Genomic DNA, 19,081 nt, shown 5'->3' on the forward strand with positions numbered 1-19,081 from the left:
ATCCGTGTCTTGCCATCTTTTGTTATTTTATTTTATGTTCTTTGGGCCTTTTTACTCCTAGGTCATTTGGTCCGGACTTTTGGGCTTTCCAGTTTGGTTTGCAGGTGTGAAAACTACCCACTGGAACCACGGTCCGGACCAAACGGCCGAAATTTGGTCCAGCCAAAAGAGGTGGTCTCGGTCCAGACCAAATGGAACCATGGTCCAGTCCATTACTAGTGTGAAAGCATTTTTTTGGATGGTATGGACTTTTGGACCATTGACAATTCTGGTGCGCCGGTTGTTCATTTCCAGGAGAGAAGTCAGGTCCACCATCAAAAATGAGCCGTCTATGGTCACTCACCTCGACACTTGTCGCTCCCGAGTTGGCAGGGCTCTCAGCATTGCTAACATTGCTAGCTGTCTCCTCCTCCTCCTTCCTGCGGGCGACGATGACATCTTCACACAAGGCTGACGTCACACCCCCGCCCATTTATAAACCAATCAATGTCAAATATAAGGTGACGCAACCCACGTAGATGAACGTAACTATGTCATGTAAAGTTCTTTAGTCCGCTCACAGAATTGCAATGTGAATGCAAAACCAAGGGACCAAATGTGTACAATGTAACAAAAACACGGAGCCCCTTAGATCCTTCTGTCTTTTAATTCTTTCCTTACATGGCTTCATCGTTTAGAATTTTGATGGATTTTAGTCCCCCTCCCAGGTCTGGCTCCAGGGTGGGTCTCTGGTGTCCCCATACCGAGCGAGACACTCTAAGTCCAACTATATCGTGTCATGGAGATCTTCTTGAAGCACTCTTAGTCTGGACCCTCCTCTGGAACCACTTTTCCTTGGGAGACCCTACCAGAGGCTGTTAGCCCTGGACAACACAACTCCTAGGATCATGGGGACACGAAAACCCCTCCACCATGTTAAGGTGGCAAGTCTCAGAGGAGTGAGTGAGTTCACGAGTGAGGGTAGAGTGGAGCTTGAGATGGTTCGGTGGCTTGGTGCAGTGTCTGCAGTGATGTGGTGAAAAAGGAGCTGAGCCAGAAGGCGAAGCTTGTGATTTACTGGTCCATCTATGACCCAACCCTCACCTGTGGTCATGAGCTCTGGGTAGTGACCAAAAGAATGAGATCGCGGATACAAGTGGCCACAATGAGTTTCCTCTGTAGGGTGTCTGGACTCAGCCTTAGAGATAAGGTGAGGAGCTCGGACACCGAGAGGGAGCTCAGAGTAGAGCCGCTGCTCCTTTGCGTCAAAAGGGGTCAGTCGAGGTGATTCAACATCTATTTTGGATGCCTCCTGGGTGCCTCCCGTTAGAGGTGTTTCAGGCACATCCCAATTGTAGGAGGCCCCGGGGCAGACCCAGAACACACTGGAGGGATTATATATATCTCATCTAGCCTGGGGGGGTCCTCCAGGAAATTCAGATTTGTGATGTTGAGTAGAGTCGCCTTAAACGTAACGTGTTACAGTTGTGACGCGCAGGTTCTCTCCTACGTGTCATTGTGATGTCATCATGTAGGCATGTGGCCAGTACAATAGTAAACATCCTTGAAAAATATAAACAAGTATCATCCAATCTGCAAGAAACAGCAGCTGTAAAACCAGTTTAGCACAAACTAAGTAAAAAAAATTTCAAATATGAATTTGTGTTTGTATGTTGTGGAGCTTAAACCCACACAATTGTCCGCATGTATCTGTTCTTCATCAGTAAGCACAGTTTCCACATATCACTAGCCCTGATCTGTAAGCACCAAAGAACCGGTGTATCCAGCAGCCCATTTGCAACATGTGTTAAATTTGTAACTGCCTAGATTTGCGAGCACAGTTTAATTATTTAACTTGCATGTTTGTTTTCTGAGTGAAGGGGATCTTAAACAAACTGCGTCTTCTTCAGGCTGAACGTCTCATTATATCAAACTGTTGCATGCCTGATAAACAGGTACAGACCTACTGTCAAAACTGGGATCACAGAGTTCTGTTGGCCTCGACTCAGGATGATTTCAGCCTGAAGAAGAAAGAGAAAATCTGGATGCCATATGATCTTCACATCAACGGCTATCTGGCACCACAATCTTTTATTTCTAAGTATCTGTCAAGCCTTTGGGCACTGACTGAGAGAGATCAGGGAGGCAGAGCGCTACACATGGAAGATGAGAAAGCAGAAAGGAGGTAACGGTGCTGAAGGGTAGAAAACAACTAAGTGAAACGGGAAGACATAATTTACATCAAAGCTCTCCTGTGAGATTACAGTGTTTGGAAATAAATCGAGATGAGGAGGACGGAATAGAGGGAGGATCTTACAAAGGTGTAGGGGAGAGAATGATGAAGGATCTCAAAAGAGAGTAAAGAGCTGAAAGAGGATCGAGAACAGCATCTCTGACATGGAGGAGTACGAGGAAGAGTACTTTCATGGAGTAGGAGGAGAGAAAATGAGAGAAAGACAAAGGAGATTTGGAGAGAGAAAGGAAAGAAATTATAAGATCTTTACCAGGAAGGACTCAGAGGAAGTTTAGAAGAAAGCAGAATCCTGACACCTTCAGTCGACGTCATGTCCCAGAATCTTTCAAAGAAGTAAACCACCAAACAGACTCAACAGTCCTCCCCAGTTACCTGAGCTGACTCCTGTCTAAAGCCCTCTGGGAAGAAAGCAAGCACAGCATTTCAGTAATTATAATGTAGCAGTGTTCGAAACCAGTTCTTGCAGTTGAACGATGCTGTTCTTCAAAATTACATGGTTAAGAGTCTGAGTGTCATCCTGGACAGCACATTGTCTTTTGAAGCACACACTTCACTTAATCTGCACAATTTTATCTGTCTTCAACCGCGTCCTCTGTCCTCTTTGGTCTTCCTCTCAAATGTCTTCCTGAGGTCCAGTATTCAGCTGCCTGTATCAAAACCAGATCACATCTGTTCTTTAGCAAATTCACTGGCTCCCTATTAAATATTGTATCGATTATAAGATTCTGCTCCTCAACAAAGTCCCTTTGTGTATTTCCAACACATTCTTACTCCGACCTCGTTACATATCGACGTCTATCATGGACATTTGACGTTGAGATACAACATGCAAGGTAACCTGGGGCCTGTATCACGAAGCGAGATCAACCTTTCCTGGGTTACCCACACCTATCCTGGGTTGACTAACCCTAACAATGGCAATCAGGATAATTGGTATCATGACGCTGGATATCAACTCAGTAACTCAACCTAGTGTTGCTTTATCAAGAGCTGTGAACGCGCACGCAGCAGACCAATCACAATCATGAGAGAAGTGCAGCGTCAACGAGCGTCACTGAGCATCCTCACAGAGCGTCCTCACAGAGCGTCCTCACAGAGCGCTGTGTGTGAGGAAAAAAAGTATTTCTCGTGAGGATCAGAGATTAATTCTACTAAAATATGAGGAGGAGAAAAGCAACATTACAGAAAAGGCCAACACCGTGGCAGCTGCAGGAGGAGGAAACATGCGTGGCAACGCATAACGGGATGAATAATGTTTAGCTTTAGTTTAGATTAGTTTATTTTCACATAATGTTAAAAACAGACAGTATAATATTTACAAGATTAAAAAAAGAAAAGTGCCGGAGAGGTTAGAAGCCACTAAAAGCTTATCAAAGAAATTCCCCTGTCAAAACATCAATGAAATCACATAATAGAGAAGAAAAAAAAAACGAATAAGGAAAGAAGAAATAGAGGAGGAGAGAGGGAAAAATCAAGACAACACAAGGTAGCAAATAAAATGATGTGTAGGTTAAATGACTCATCACTGGTTCAAGTAGCTACAGTACCTGTACCTGTACATCTGACACTGATCACACCCTTGAATCCCATGAAATCAATGCTGCGCAGATGAATTGCGTGTATTACAATTATCGTCTAACGTCATTGCGTCTGATAAATTGGTCTTCTTTGTCATAACGTTATATATGCTACAATAAAGCTTAAAGCTGACGCCACAATTAAATCATACCAACACCAAATTGATAGTCTGAATAAAATCATCCTGATATTGAGCTGTGTTAGAAATTAACAGCTGCGCAAAAATATACCTAGTCTCCCTCTTTAAAAAACAAAAAGGAAAATCCCTCAAACACCATGAAGTGTAGACATGATAGGCTACTGTCCACATTTCCAGCAGCAAAGCTGTCAGTTAGGCCCATTATCTTTAACAGGGATCATTTCCTCCAACAAAACAAAATGTTGGCATTAATTAATGGTACTATTAAGTGTCCGCAAATGATCAGTTTCTTTCTTATGAAGGGGTGGGATAAAAGTTCGACTTCTTTCCACTCCTTTTTGAACAATCTTTTCATTGTCTGTTGTTGTTGCTTTCTTTTCTTTTTTAATGTTCAAAATAAACTTTCAAATCAAAATCAATCAAATGAATTAAACTTCCCGTCATGACTGGGCTGCATTTCTGTCAGCGGAGTCATTTTTTTCCAAACAGCTGATTGGCCAGTGGGTGGTGCTTTTTATAGGATCAGATTCAACCTCCAACTTACCCTGCTCCGGAGCAGGATAGCCGTTCAGAGTAAGTTACCATGGTGATCTACCCCGATAAGAACTGAACCGGCTTCGTGAGACCGAAAACCCAGGGTTAACCCTGAAGTTACCTCGCTAAGACATTAATCCTGCTTCGTGATACAGGCCCCTGGGTGTGTTGGTTGTTGACGTTCTGGGACGTCGTGTCAACTTCAGCCTGTTACATGCATTGTCTGTTTTCAAAATACACTTCCATTTTCACAGGAAATGTACAGTTTGCATACAGTCTCTTTCAAAATAAAAGCACCACGTCAGAACAACACAGAAAATATTATTTTCTATCAACAACAAACACACTTGGTTGGGTTTAGGAAAAAAGAACACAGTTTGGCTTTACAGTCTTACAGGAAGTGAACACCGGCCTCCCTGGTGAAAGTTTGTGGTTGTTACACCCATCCACTGCCTCTCCCATCCGCCCTAATCAGACTTCCACCGCCTTAACTTTTGTTGTTGTCCTGCTGCGTTAAACAATAACGGCGATCAGCTGCTTTCATGCCGATGTGAAAGGACATTTTTTTGGTTGGTGACACCAGAAGTCTCTGACCATGCACTGGATTGTGATGACTTTGGAGTGAGACCAGGTTGATTTTTCTGAACTCCTTCAGATCTACAGGCGGGTGGCCTGTTCTCTCAAAACATTTTCTGCCATCTAACTCACATCACCATCTACAGCTCGACCACCAGAGGGTCCAGAGCCTTCAGTTGTTCTGCCCCCACCTTTGGAACTCTGCACTCTTCCACATGACAATGACTATGTTTACATGCACACCATTTTCCGATTAAGGTCAATATTCTGGTTAAAGTAATATTCCGAATAAGGTGTTTATATGCGCTGCAGCAACTGGAATATTCCGTTTACATGTTAATTGACATATTCCCGTGTTTCGGCGTATTCCAGAAAAGACCCTGGGCTACTGGCCTGCCAGAAACACTCTGATTTAATGCAACACTCAACCTGCAGGGGGCAGCGATACGCCTATAGGCGTCTGGTCTGCTGGGAATACAGAAGAAGAAGAAGAAGAAGAAGAAGAAGAAGAAGAAGAAGAAGAAGAAGAAGAAGAAGAAGAAGAAGAAGAAGAAGAAGAAGAAGAAGAAGAAGAAGAAGAAGAAGAAGAAGAAGAAGAAGAAGAAGAAGAAGAAGAAGAAGAAGAAGTTGTGTTTACAATGAACAGAAGCTGTAATCTTTGTTTCCGACATACCCCTGTGTTGTCCTACTTGTGCTTTTGCACCACAACTTAACTACAACACTCCTGCTGATCCATTTTGTCCTCAACAATGAAAGACGAGAGTGGTAAGAAAAGGCAAATGAGGGTATGGACATTTCCTTCCAACTTATGCTGTTCACGCCGGCTAGAGCGCCCCGCAGTCTGTGGATGAAGGTACGACACCAGTTCTGCTGTTCTCCCTGCTCATCATAACCATAACAACACTGAAAACCCAGGATTTCTTGCGAATCGAGCATGCGCAGATATTACTGAATATTCTGGTACGGGGCATTTTCCGATTAAGGTGTATACATGTCACAATATTCTGGTTAAAACAGGCATATGCCAGGGGTCTTATTCAGAACCAGAATATGACATTAATCGGGTTATGCACGTGTTTACATGACTCGTGCGCAACCGGAATATTGAGGATATTCCGAATAATACAGGAATATGGTGTACATGTAAACATAGTCATTGACTCTCTCCACCTTCAGATCCTGAACTGAAAACAAACCTTTTCAAACTGTTTTATTCTTTGTGATCCTATGGATACATTTGTACATTATTTTGTGGTGTATGTTGAAACTTTACGTCTTTCAACAGGTTTAGACACAAAATCACTTGATTATGGAAAAGACATATTGGCTTAAAACCCCAGGTTCGGTGGCTCAAATGCCACTGGGAAATGCTGCAATGTGTCAGTAAAAAGCACCCTGGTTTAGTGCCACAAAACGCTGCTGGGAGACACCCAAGTGTGCTGATAAAAACCCCAGCTTCAGTTAAAAAATACAACACCCAGGTTCTGTAGCACAAACATAGCTGGAAGTGCTATGAAGGGATGGCAAAAAACAATCACCGTTGTTGGTTGTGAACAGTGGTCTGCAGCACGGCAGGTGCTGAAACTAAGTTGGGCCAGCAGACCAGCAGCAGCGTTCCTCGGGATGGATTCTGTGTGTCTCTGAACTCTGCCTGACGCAGGGATGATTTGAGTTTGGTTAATTTGAGATACTCATCTCTGAGATTTCTGTCTCCACCCACAAATAAAATGAATGGAACATTTTTTAGGGTGCTTAAAGCGTTGAAAGATTTTTAAAAAACTCAGCGGCAACATTTCTATCCAAGATTACTGCAGGTCAGTTGAGTTAGATAGAAAGTACTTGCAATGACTGTTCACAGTGAGGCCTGATGATGATCCATAGTCACCAGGACGTTAACGAATATCTTAAACCTACTGCAGGACTAAATCACAACTAGAGGAAAGCACCACTGTTTGAAGGGATGGTCTGATCCTTTAACCTGTAAAGAGGACTGGCAGTCGTCCACCCCAGTACTGGAAAAGTACAACAGTTACACCTGGTGAGATGAAGAGCGAGACTCAGTTTGTAAGCCACACACGCACACAGCTTGTCTGATTGTATCACTGAACATGATAGCTCCTGTTGGCTGGATCACCGCCTGTAATACCAGGCCTTCTTCTTTATAATGACATTCCTTAAAAATGAATTGCTCCTGCCTGCTCCCACTCTGCAGGAATGTGGGTGGTGAGTTATTGGATCTTCAGAGAGCTGGCATTTATACCAGCTGCATTAAGATGCCTGCTGTGGCTGATGTTCCTCTTTGTCCTGCGTTAGGGAAAGTTTTTAAGATTCCATCGTACAGTACGTGTGTGTTTAACGTGGGATGATGGAGCCTGAAGAGCCAGAACTGGATGTTCTTCTAAGATAGAAAGTATGACGCCCTCACATTAACCTGCTGTTTGAGGAATCTGGAAAACAGTTCGGGTTTTTATCTTAGTAATAACTTGTTTCTTAGGAGATCATAAATATTTGCAGTCGCTTAAAAAATGTATTTTACTTGAAGATGAACAAACTCTTCTGTGCATCAGTCTCTTCTATCTGCATCCTTCCAGAACGTCCTCCACTTCCCCGATGTGGTCTGTTATAACAGTAATTAAAAGAAATCCTTCCCACCTTTCTCTCTGCATGCCTGAACTGCTCTCTTAGGTTTCTAGTGTTGGTGGTGTGTTATCATGGTGCTCTGACTCTTTGTCTCTGTACTGTTAGCTGAGACATATTCTTAAGTATAATAACTGGTTATGATTTTGCAGCCAGGACAGGAACTGGAGAATGTGAGTTGAGATGATCCTCAGGTGTTTGCACCTTGCACCCAGCCCCTTTTCATTTCCAGGTAGTCAAACACTGATGTTTTGTCACGGCTCTCAGTGTGTAGTATCAACACCAAAGGCAGACTTTAGTGTCCCTATGAGAGACACCAGGCTTTCATCTAACTCCAGCGTCGACCCATCTATAGTGGCCATTTCAACATACAAAGTTCCTAGGCCACTTAGTTTGTGAGGTGTCTCGGTTTTGACTCGTGTTTCTGTTCCTTTTCTGGAGATCCAAAGTTCTCACGTGAAACAGGGAAAAAGTTAAACAAGGTTTATTGAGAATACAAAAAAAAAAAGAAAGAAACAAAACGCCAGGCAAAGTCCTTCCAAAATAACATCTCATGCGTCCACTACTGACTCAATGTGCCATTTCTATATATTCTCACGTATTACCTGTTATTATATTTCAACACTGCACAACATGGTCAAAAATGTATTACGATCCAGACCAACACAAACTCCTTGTCATCTTTTATGCATGACATTGTCACAATCTCCTACTGTCCTGCACACTAAACTGCCTTACAGCACCATAACTGGCGTAAATATAAATATAACCTTGGTGTAGTCCACTGCTATACACTATTCAAAATATACAGAAATGGTTGTGCAAACTTATGTAACACAGTCATTCTTTACCAACTCTAAATATGTGATTAAGTGGCTCTTAGTGGCCAAGTGGTAGTGCAGCTGCACTGGGCCCATGCGGTGGGGGTAGCAGCAGAGGGGGGGTGGCACTCTCACAATGTTTAAGATGGCCTTTTCCCTTCACTAACCCCAGTTCCTGTCCACATCTAACTGTTTTTACTCGTGTGTACTTTGTGATTTTCTTTTGTAATCTTATTTTAAATTATCTTAATTGATTTATTGTGTCTTTTATCCATTGTAAGGTGTCCTTGAGTGACAGAAAGGCGCCTAAGAATGTATTATCATCATCATTATTATTATCATCATTATCATTATTATTATTATTATTATTATTACTATTACTATTATTATTATTATTATTATTATTATTATTATTATTGTTGTTGTTGTTGTTGTTGTTGTTATTATTATTATTATTGTTAATGTATTTATTTACGTCACATTATGTTACTTAACAAACGTATTTATTTGAAGCCAAAATATATTTTTTCTAAACCCATCCAAACAGTTTTGTTAGCTAAAGAAGGTGCTTAAGCCCCGTTTCCACCAAACCCTGTCAGTCCAGCACCTTTGGAACCAGCAGTAACCCTTCAGACATGGTACCTAGACCCTCGGTGTGTTCAGACAGTCCTCTTAAATGTGGGCGGGGTTGTTGTCACTCACTGCTCCGTCCAGCACTCGCTGTATTTCCTCATCAGCTGTGACACAGATGGAAGTCTGCACCTGGTTTATCGTCCACAGAACGAGGCTGCACGCCCACATTTTCACAACAAAATAGAACAGGCTGCAGTGAGAGTCTCTTTCCATGGGATATTTAAAAATAGCAGCTTTGTGCATTTAGTCCTTCTCAGGCAAGCTCAGGGGTTTAGTGTTGCTGTAGCCCACAGGAAGTGAGGATAAGAATATATGCAGTTTACATAACCTGACTGAAATTAATCTATATCAACGCTTGAAGATCCACTCATTACTAACAGTGTGTGTCATGTGTCGTGTGATGGTCAAAGTTGTCACAGTGAAATTTAAGGTGTGCTGATGGATTCACGTCATCAACTCATGCATTGAGTAACATTACAAGTTAACGTTCCACCTTAAAAGTTGCCGGCAGTCGGCCCAGTGAATGAAGTTATTTTTTCTCTTTCATTTTATAGTTGTAGTTTACTGATGTATGAACAGAGGTTACATAAAACCAGAGTGACCGTCCTCTACTGACCAATCACACTGCAGGGTTTCTAGCTCCACCTTTTAAAGATTATTTTTCTGGGCTTTTTGCTTTTAATTGATAGGACAGTGTGTGAAATGGGGAGACAGAGAGAGTGGGGACTGACACGCAGCAAAGGGTTGCAGGCCAGACTCGAACCTGCAACTGCTGCAACGAGGCAATGCCTCTGTTCATGGGGTGCCGGCACTATCCACTACACTACCGACGCCCTTAGCTCCACCTTTTAGTACCAGATCTGTGTGCTAGGTACCCCAACAGAGGGGGGACCAAACATGGGGACACTAAGGAACGCTTCTGTTCCACAACTTTTCACTGTGGAACCAGGAAAAATGCATACCGAACTGAACTGAGCCGTACTGAACTAAATTGCTTAGTGGAAACAGGGCTTCAGTGTCACTATCAGATGCCAAGGGTCATGACAAAGGGTTTGTATTTAATAACATGCAAATGAGAACAGGTTGCAGGCAGCTTGCACTGGAGGGTTCCCCTGGAAATGGCCACTGAGGCGGAAAAAAATACCCACAACAACAACAGATCTCACCAACCATCCGCCAAGCTGTGGGTGATTCCGACCCTCCGGCCTCAGGTAGCAGTAATGAGCTCATTATGGTTTGGCGCACCATATGAGGGAATGAAGATGCAACACTAGAAGAGATACAAAGGAACTAGAGTTTGACTGAAAGGTTGGTTGTGAGGGCAGTGGTCTGAAATTTAGACAAGCAGATCAAGATATTTATCAAATCAGAAGTTTTAATCTGAATCCTCCACGTGATCAGATCAATCTGGTGAAGAAAACAGAAGTAAATATTCTCCTCTTAAGAATAACAGCTGAGGTGCTTTATGACACAAACACTGAACCCACATCTGTAGTATCTCTACTGACGCCAGCAGCAGACTGTTGTGATGAGCAAATTCAGATATGACACCATGTAATCCTCGCCCTGCGGCCTCTACTGTTAGAATGAGTTTAAACAGAGTTAAAACACAGAGGTGGTCTCTCAGTGATCTTTGTTACAGGACTAACACGATATCCTACAATATGAAGATCTGCTTATTTAAAACGAGCAAAGCTAGATGCCACAAGTTTCCTGAGTGCTGATCCACTGTGTTGTAATCCAAGCATGCAACCATGAAACAGACTGCTGCTCGGCTGTGAACAGTGTGTGTTTGATGTGTGTGTCTCCACGGTGCCCTGCTGTAGCTGCAGGCTGTGGCAACAGAAAACTTAAATTCCAAATAAATTACAAAATTGCATCTTGATTTAATCTCTTATCTCTCGCCATGTGACTCTGACTCACTGTGTACACACTGGATATAGTGTGCGTAGATGCTGCTGCCCTACATTCACGCATTTATGACTGCGATTTATGACACAAGTTCTCTGAGTGCAAGATCTGAGTGTGCCTTATGAACATCAGGCCATCTACAGACTCCACTGGAGACTTCAACTACACTTTTGTTTTCGCAGTTATTCTGAGTTGAACATATCAGGCAACATGCAACAATGGTAGACTGTCACCAGATGTCAGAGGCATGTTGCAAGAACAGCTCTGTGGACAGCAGTGTCATGGGTTCACAAACTTTAACAATCTACAAAGGACTTAGAGACTGAATACTTCCCCAAGAATACACACCTATCTAAATGTTATCTGCTCAGATGATTTGAATCCACATCTGGATGTAATCCCATCTGGAAACACTGGGGCTTTGTGATAAAATGATGTATGCACATGTTAAATATAATTGAATTAAGTTATAGTGATTTAAATGTATAATGTTGCCATAGTTTCTCCTGTAGAAACACCTTAGAGTGCCATTTATGGATGTTTCTGTCAATTAGGCCACAGCTCAGGAATTTGGCATCCACTTGTGTCATGTATCATATTGAGAGGATCAGGTGAAACAGCTTAAACCAAGAACAACCATGGATGGATTACTGAACAGGCCTACCAGGCACAGACACACAATTACCACTAAGACATACCATTATCTTAAAGAGACCCAAACAACAACACTGAGATACAAAAAAACACAAGGAGACACACACTAAACAGAAACAAAATCACCTCACAGTAACACAAAACAAGCACAAAGAGACGTTAAATGACCAAAAAGAGACAAAAAATGTCTGAAAGAGACACAAAATTACCTCAAAGAGAGACAAAACTACCCAACTGAGACCCAAGCAACAACAAAAAGACACAACACAACCTCAGAGAGACACAAAACAAGCAGAGGGAGACACAAAACTACTAAAACAGACACAAGATCACCTTAGTAAGACATAAAATTACCTAAAAGAGACCCAAATTACAACAAGTGAAAAGGACTAAATGTGATGGCTGAATAAATCAAATCGCCACAGGCAGCCTTTTCAACGACAAGACAACACAAAACAACTACAAGCAGACACAAAATGACCACAATGAGACACAAAACTATGAAAACAGACACAAAGACATAACATTACGTTAAAGAGACCCAAACAACACAGAGATGCAAAAAAAAAACCCACAAGGAGACACAAAAAAAGAGTAAACAGAAACAAAATTACCTCAAAGTAACACAAAACAAGCACAAAGAGACATTAAATGACCAAAAAGAGACAAAAAATGACTAAAAGAAACACAAAACTACCTCAGAAAGATACAAGATTACCTTTAGGAGAACCAAACAACAACAAAAAGACACAAAACATCCAGCAAGCAAAAGGAGACATAAGAAGAACAAAAAGAGACACAAAATGACTAACAGACTCAAAATTACCTCAAAGTGACACAAAACAACCACATAGAGACACAAAATGACTACAAAGAGACACAAAACTACCAAAACAGACACAAGATCACCTCAGTAAGACATTAAATTACTTAAAGAGACACAACAAGACAGCGCAAAACAACTACAAACACAAAATGACCCCAAAGAGATACAAAACAAACACAAGGAGACACAAAATGACCAAAAAGCGGCACAACATAACTAACACAGACACAAAAGTACCTTTAGGATACACAAAGAACAACAAAAAGACACAAAACCACCACAGAGTCTGTGATTTTGCTCCTGTGTAGGGGAGGTGATGTGGCCCTTTGCATATCTGTGTCCAGGAGCCCATGTCTGCAACAACACATTACTGTTCAGATGAGCTAAAAAGGGCTTTAATAACAGCCACATGGTGGCGCTCTCTGCACCAAAATAGATCAGTTCTTATTTCATACAACGCCAAGGTTTTAAAAAGTTACTGAAATCTGTATCTAATAGAAAAATAAAGACAAAAAATTAAACTACAAATCAGCAACAGTAATTATTTTTGGCATTTGTCTTCACCAAGAACCCCAGCAATGGCAGGTAGGTGGAGTTTACTACATCAGGGTTATACACTTCGCTGATTCTCCTGCGGCTGTTGACATTTTTCTTTCCAAGATGGCAGAGTTACCCATGTCCAATAATCTAATAATTGACGCAGGGCAGAGAAAACTGCTGCTGTCTGTCATCCACGCCTCTCAGTTCTCTGCCACACATCAGATATCCTCCAGCTCCTCGAGCACAACCAGAAACATTAATCATCATTTGGTGCCGGGGAGGTAAACCACAAACCAATCAACACCTCAGCATCTCAGCTTTATTTTTCCATGAGCAAGCACAGAGCTGAAGAGCAAAACAAGTTCCCCTCCACAGAGGAAACGATGGTAAATGTGATGGAGTCAAGACTGGATTCAGTAAACTTTAACAGGATGCAAATTCATGAGAAATGAATCACAATGCAAATTCCTGTGTCGAACTGCAGCACAATGCAAATTCAAGTATGAAACAAATGACATGCAAATTGCAACAAGCGCACAATGTCACAGGAAGAAGGCCTCACCCCTCTCTCCACACTGCTCTCAGTGTTTTCAACTCCTTTCTTATGTAAACTAACAAGGGAACAATTTGCATGTATGTCCTCGGAAAACTACATTCTTAGATCAACTCTGCGAGTCTAATGCCAAAAATGCCCCGACTTCCTGTGACGGAAGAACTGCAAAAGCAAGGAATTTCCGACACAAGAAAATCAGAGAAAGGATGCAGGAGGATGTTGCAGAGGGTGACGACTGGGTGATCCTGGAGCTGGCCAGGCAATGAGGTCACATCAGGTCTGGTAGAGTTGTGGTTGACGGAGGGGAAATAGCTGCACAGCTTTGGGCCGGCTGCCATTTAAGACAATGGGGTTCCTCAGAGATGGAGCTTCCTTGAATTGTGCAGTGTTTCCACACAGTGAATGAAAATACAAACCGCTCAGAGGTGGTTTTTCCATCATGGCCAGCCTGCTGCTGAGTTCCCATCAGATTGTAATACGTCAGAGAGAGTTCACTCTCAGCTGTGCTGATAATTAAAGGCAAAGTGATTTTTGTATAAGAAATCCTTTGGGAGGGAGGTGTCCGCTTGATGCTTACTGTGCGGTTGTGTACAGGAGTCATTAACAAGTTTCATTTTAAATTAGCTAGCAGGTTCTGTATGCTACATTCACAGCATTAATACAGCAGCAAACCGCTACTGTCTGTGTAAAGATATGGTGGAGTAATGGCGTCCTGAACAGAGGATGATGCACTACTTCTGTGTGTTGTAATGTGAGCTTCTCTGTGGTTTGTTGTAGTAAGACGGTCTGGCCGCATGTTTATGTTTGTGCTTGTGTGTGCAGTAAATTAAATGCTACAGAAAAGATTGTGCAAGGATAATATTTGTGGCTGTTCTCATTAGGGATACGCACACATTTTCCGCCCAACACAACAAGGCTGTAACACCAGAAATAAAGTGATCAAATAAAGTGATGTTAGATGCATTGTGTCTTTTTAAAATACGCTTCTGTGTTCAAAGGAAATGTACAGTTTCTGCTCGTTCGAGGCATTCAGTCTGTTTTAAAATAAACTTAAAACGCTGGTGAAACATCTTGTTTTCATGTTTATGTCCTTGTGCAACAAAGAACATGGTTAGGTTTAGGTTTGGCTCAACATTCATACAGGAAGTGAACAGTGGGCCCATCCATGCCCCTCCCACCCACCCTATACGGACTTTCCAGCTCCCTAAATTACATCATTATCGGCAGCATTTCAAACTGATGCCAGCTGTGGCTGTTATACACTGATGCTGCCCAGTGGTGCATCGTACTGCTGCAGAAGGATGGCTTTTCTTATTGGTGCCTGACGCAGAAATCACTGACCAAGCAGCAGTATTTTTGATGACTTTGGAAGGAGCATTTTTATTCAATGGGAGAAAGTGGAGAGACGTCATCCATCTTGATAAACAGTCTATGGTCCAGACCAAGTGTCAACCTCCGGGGCTAAAAAAACAGAAGCCAATGCAGAAGTGCCAAAAACTGCAGTTCCTCTAATGTCCACTTGAGGCTGGCTCCAAGAGAGTCAGTCCCCACAGACCCCCATGTTAACATGTCTAACTTTACAGCAGAAATAAACATGTTTACAGCCTGGTACAAAAACAATTTTGGTCTCTGTAGCTAATTTCAACCTTTATAACAACTGTACAGGGGCTGACTCACCCATTTCCATTTTATCAAGGCCCAAAGTTAAGAATATCTGAGGGCGGGACACTCTGACAGAGAGTGTGACAGTGACAGGCCGTCTGTGAGGTGTTGCTACAGTCTGTTGGTCAGATCCACTGCTCGCTCTTCCACAGCTCCACCCTCTCATCTAAATACAATCACTTCTGGCTCTATAAAAACAAGATGGTCTCTACTGAAACGCCAAACTCAACACTTCAAAATGGCACTCTGAAATTCCCACAGAGTCCCTTTAATATGTGTGAAAACTAGTGGAAACTTACTGAAGTATATAAACTAAAATCCACTTGACTTTTGACTTTGACATTGATGCATCTCATAATTCAATGCATGAAGAAACTGGAGGTGCTATTTACATTTGTGAGCAACAACAAACTGGACAGCAATGAACAGCAAAGAAAACAAAAACACTTCCTCTTTTTAATTAAGTTGGATTACCAGTGGTGTTTTAAAGCTTCGGGTTAATTGGCATCCGCTGGCCATAATTTCCTGTTCCTGTACAAAATGGAAACTACGTTGAACATACTGTACCTTCCAGTACCTACACTACCATGCTATTAAGTATGCCAGCAAAAAGATTTAGTGTGTCCTGATATATAGTATGTCAAATACAGTGTGCCAAAAATACTAGGATGTTCTACTACATCTGGTCATGTAGCAATGACACAGAAATGTACATGTAATTGTACTGTTGTGGATATGTTAGAATCTACAATATATGCAGTTACAGAAGTTGAGTCAAGTCAAAGTTGAGGACGTATTGTTATGAGAAAGTAGTATTTCCTGACTGTGTTCATACTACATGCAACAGTACGTACTCTGTAAGGGCAGCTGCAGTACATACAAAAAATAAAAAGTAAAAGTATATGATTTGGAACACACCTATAGTCTATGTACCATGGCAGTTAGTTTACAGTACATGCTTATGTACAATGGATCTGTGATATAGTTCTCAGTTAGCAGTATCAGGGTCCTGCACATGCACACAGGTGTTTTCAGTTAAACTGATTGGCTCTCTGCTCAGCCACGATGGGATTACATGAGGTCACCACGCCGAATGCACCAAGAGAGCCTTTTCACAGGAGACATGACGGAGCAGGAGCAGCACAGGTGTCATTAATAACATTAATGATGACTGTATTTAATTTAACTAAACCTGTTCCAGTGTCCTGGTATGTTGTGTCCTGGCTCACTGTGATGTTCCACTGGGACCGTTAACGTTATTAGTTTCATCTGTGCTTTTCCTTAAGTCGAAGTTTCTGTTGTGAATAATGTCAGTAAAACAAAGGTCACCTTTTTCCATGAGTTTCTGCTGGACTGGATGTTGTGGAGCGTTGGATCAGCCGGGACCTGGCAGCGTACATCGAGGTCGTACATCGAGGTCACCTGCTGCAGTGATGAACAAAGTAGACAATTACATTACTGTGATCAAAGTATAGATTCTCCTGCAGTGGCTCAAATCTCATACTTACGTATTAATCACTTAATATTTTGAGTGCGCTAAGTGTGTTCATACTGCATAGTACAGGGAAATGCAGTGTACTACTGGGGCACTCAAAACTGTCCCAAGGTTGAGTGTGGAACAACAGACATTTCTCACCCTCAATGGTTGCCATCTTTGTTGTGACATAGCAAACTTCTCAACTTTTGACATTGCAACTTGAGACAACAAGGAGCCAGTTAGTTATACATGCTTTTTGCACTAAGTACCAAAGGTGTTGTCGAATAGAAGCCATCAGTAAAGTTTTTTGGGTCTGTGATGATTTGGTACTGTATAATGCAAGTGCTTAGCTTGCTAGCTAAAGTTAGCATATGCTAGCTAACTTGCTCCTAGCTAGGGGGGCACATTTTAATCAGCATTCACATGGCGTAGGTTTATATGTGGGTGGAAACCGGTCAAATGTGGCGATAATACTCCACTGTCCATTTAAAAAAACACATCACTTCCGGTAAGTGCATGCAAAATGCGCAAAAGTGCGCAATTTGAGACAGTAGGCTCGTTCGAGATGAACTGCGCCTCGCCTGGAAAGTAGACGAGAGCAGGCGGCCGCAGCGGGGGGCGGTGACAGAAAGCTGCGGTGAAGTCGGACAGTTTCCCGACAGTTTCCAGCAGCCATCAGTCCGTACAGGAAGTCACAGACACACTTACATCCTGTCTGGAATGATGTCATTTCATTAAAAAAGTGATCAGACCCATATATCAGTTTGTTTTCACCATCAGTCACACAACATGTTTTCTGTTCACAGAATAAACCTTCAGATCAGACAAATACAATCTTAATCTCTAAAATTCAACAAAAATGAGTAGTTTATCTAAAACGTCATCTTGTTGAGTCAACATCTGAACCAATCAGCTGTTAGATCAGGTGAGAGCCAGGCGGTGCAGTCGGTGGAAAGCAACTGCAGCGCCTGGCTCTAAAAACTGCGGCCACCTCGCTCTCGCGGCTTTATCGCCGTCCACTTTTGTAATACGTCAGAGAAAGTCGGGATGAAGTCGGACACAAAACTAACCGGCATGCATTGTGCGCCGATCGCCGGTAATCGAATCTGCGCAGGCCTGGCTCATCTCGAACAAACCTAACACTAGCCATGTTTCCATCAGCCTGTTTAGATGCGCATCTAGAAGTATTGCATCGGAAAATTATGATGGAAACACCAAAATTCGAATTAAAATCCCCTGATTCGCACAAACTAAAATACGCTCGCTTTAGCCGGGTTTTGGTTGATTTGAAAAAATGTTTATTTGCAAAAGGGAGGATGGAAACAGTTATGTTCAAATTAAGTCTGACGTAGCGCACCTCTCTCCATGGTGATATCCACACTCCGGGTCAGGAAGGCGGTAATGCGTTTACAAGCTGGTTGCCAACCGCCAGAAAACGTAGAAGAAGAAGAACGCGAGACTTGTTTTGTTTCCGGTTCTGCGGAAAACTCGCGCGAGTTCGTAGTTTTCACCAAAGTCTGTACATTTAATGGAAACACACAGGATTCATATTTCTTTTAATGCGCATTTCCCAATGATTCAAATCACTTTTGGGTGGAAACATAGCTACTGTTGTAATAGTGTACTATGCTAGTGTTAGAGTCAAAGTCATAAGTTTCCCCCTAAAAAGTTACTAGTAATTTTCAGACACTGGAAAAAATACTAAAGGTTCAGTGTGTAGGATTTAGGTGGATTGCAGATTTCAACAAGCTGAAACTTCTCCTGGGTAGAATTCCGTCAGTGTTCATTGTTAGGTTTTGGACGGGAGTCAGATTACCCACAGAGGTCTCTTCCTCTCCAGAACAAACAGACCAGCTGATTAAATCAGTAAAATCACTGAATAAAGTGGTATCATGTTAGAAATCAGCGTTTCTTCTATGCTGTTTGGTATATCGGATGAGGGCGGCTTACCCACCACATGCTAATTTGTGCTCAGCTTTTTTCTCCAATAACTTAATGTGTACTCACCTGTTGTCTGATCCAGATGTTCAGGAGGTTTTAACCAGGAGATGAATTTTCCACAGGTCTCTTCCTCTGATTTAAATCAGTAAAAACACTGAATGAAGTAGTTTCATGTTAAGGAAATCCGTGTTTCTCCAACACTGCTTGTCACAGATGGGCTTCCAACTACGATGCAAAAATGTGAATGTCCTTATCTCGAGCTAGAGTTTGGTTTGTCTGTTCTGTGCTACTGTAGAAACATGGCGGTGCAACATGGCGATCTCTGTAGACGAGGACCTGCTCCCTATGTAGATATAAACAGCTCAT

Source organism: Epinephelus lanceolatus, chromosome 5 (genome assembly GCF_041903045.1).
Source record: "Epinephelus lanceolatus isolate andai-2023 chromosome 5, ASM4190304v1, whole genome shotgun sequence".
Classification (NCBI taxonomy): domain Eukaryota; kingdom Metazoa; phylum Chordata; class Actinopteri; order Perciformes; family Serranidae; genus Epinephelus; species Epinephelus lanceolatus.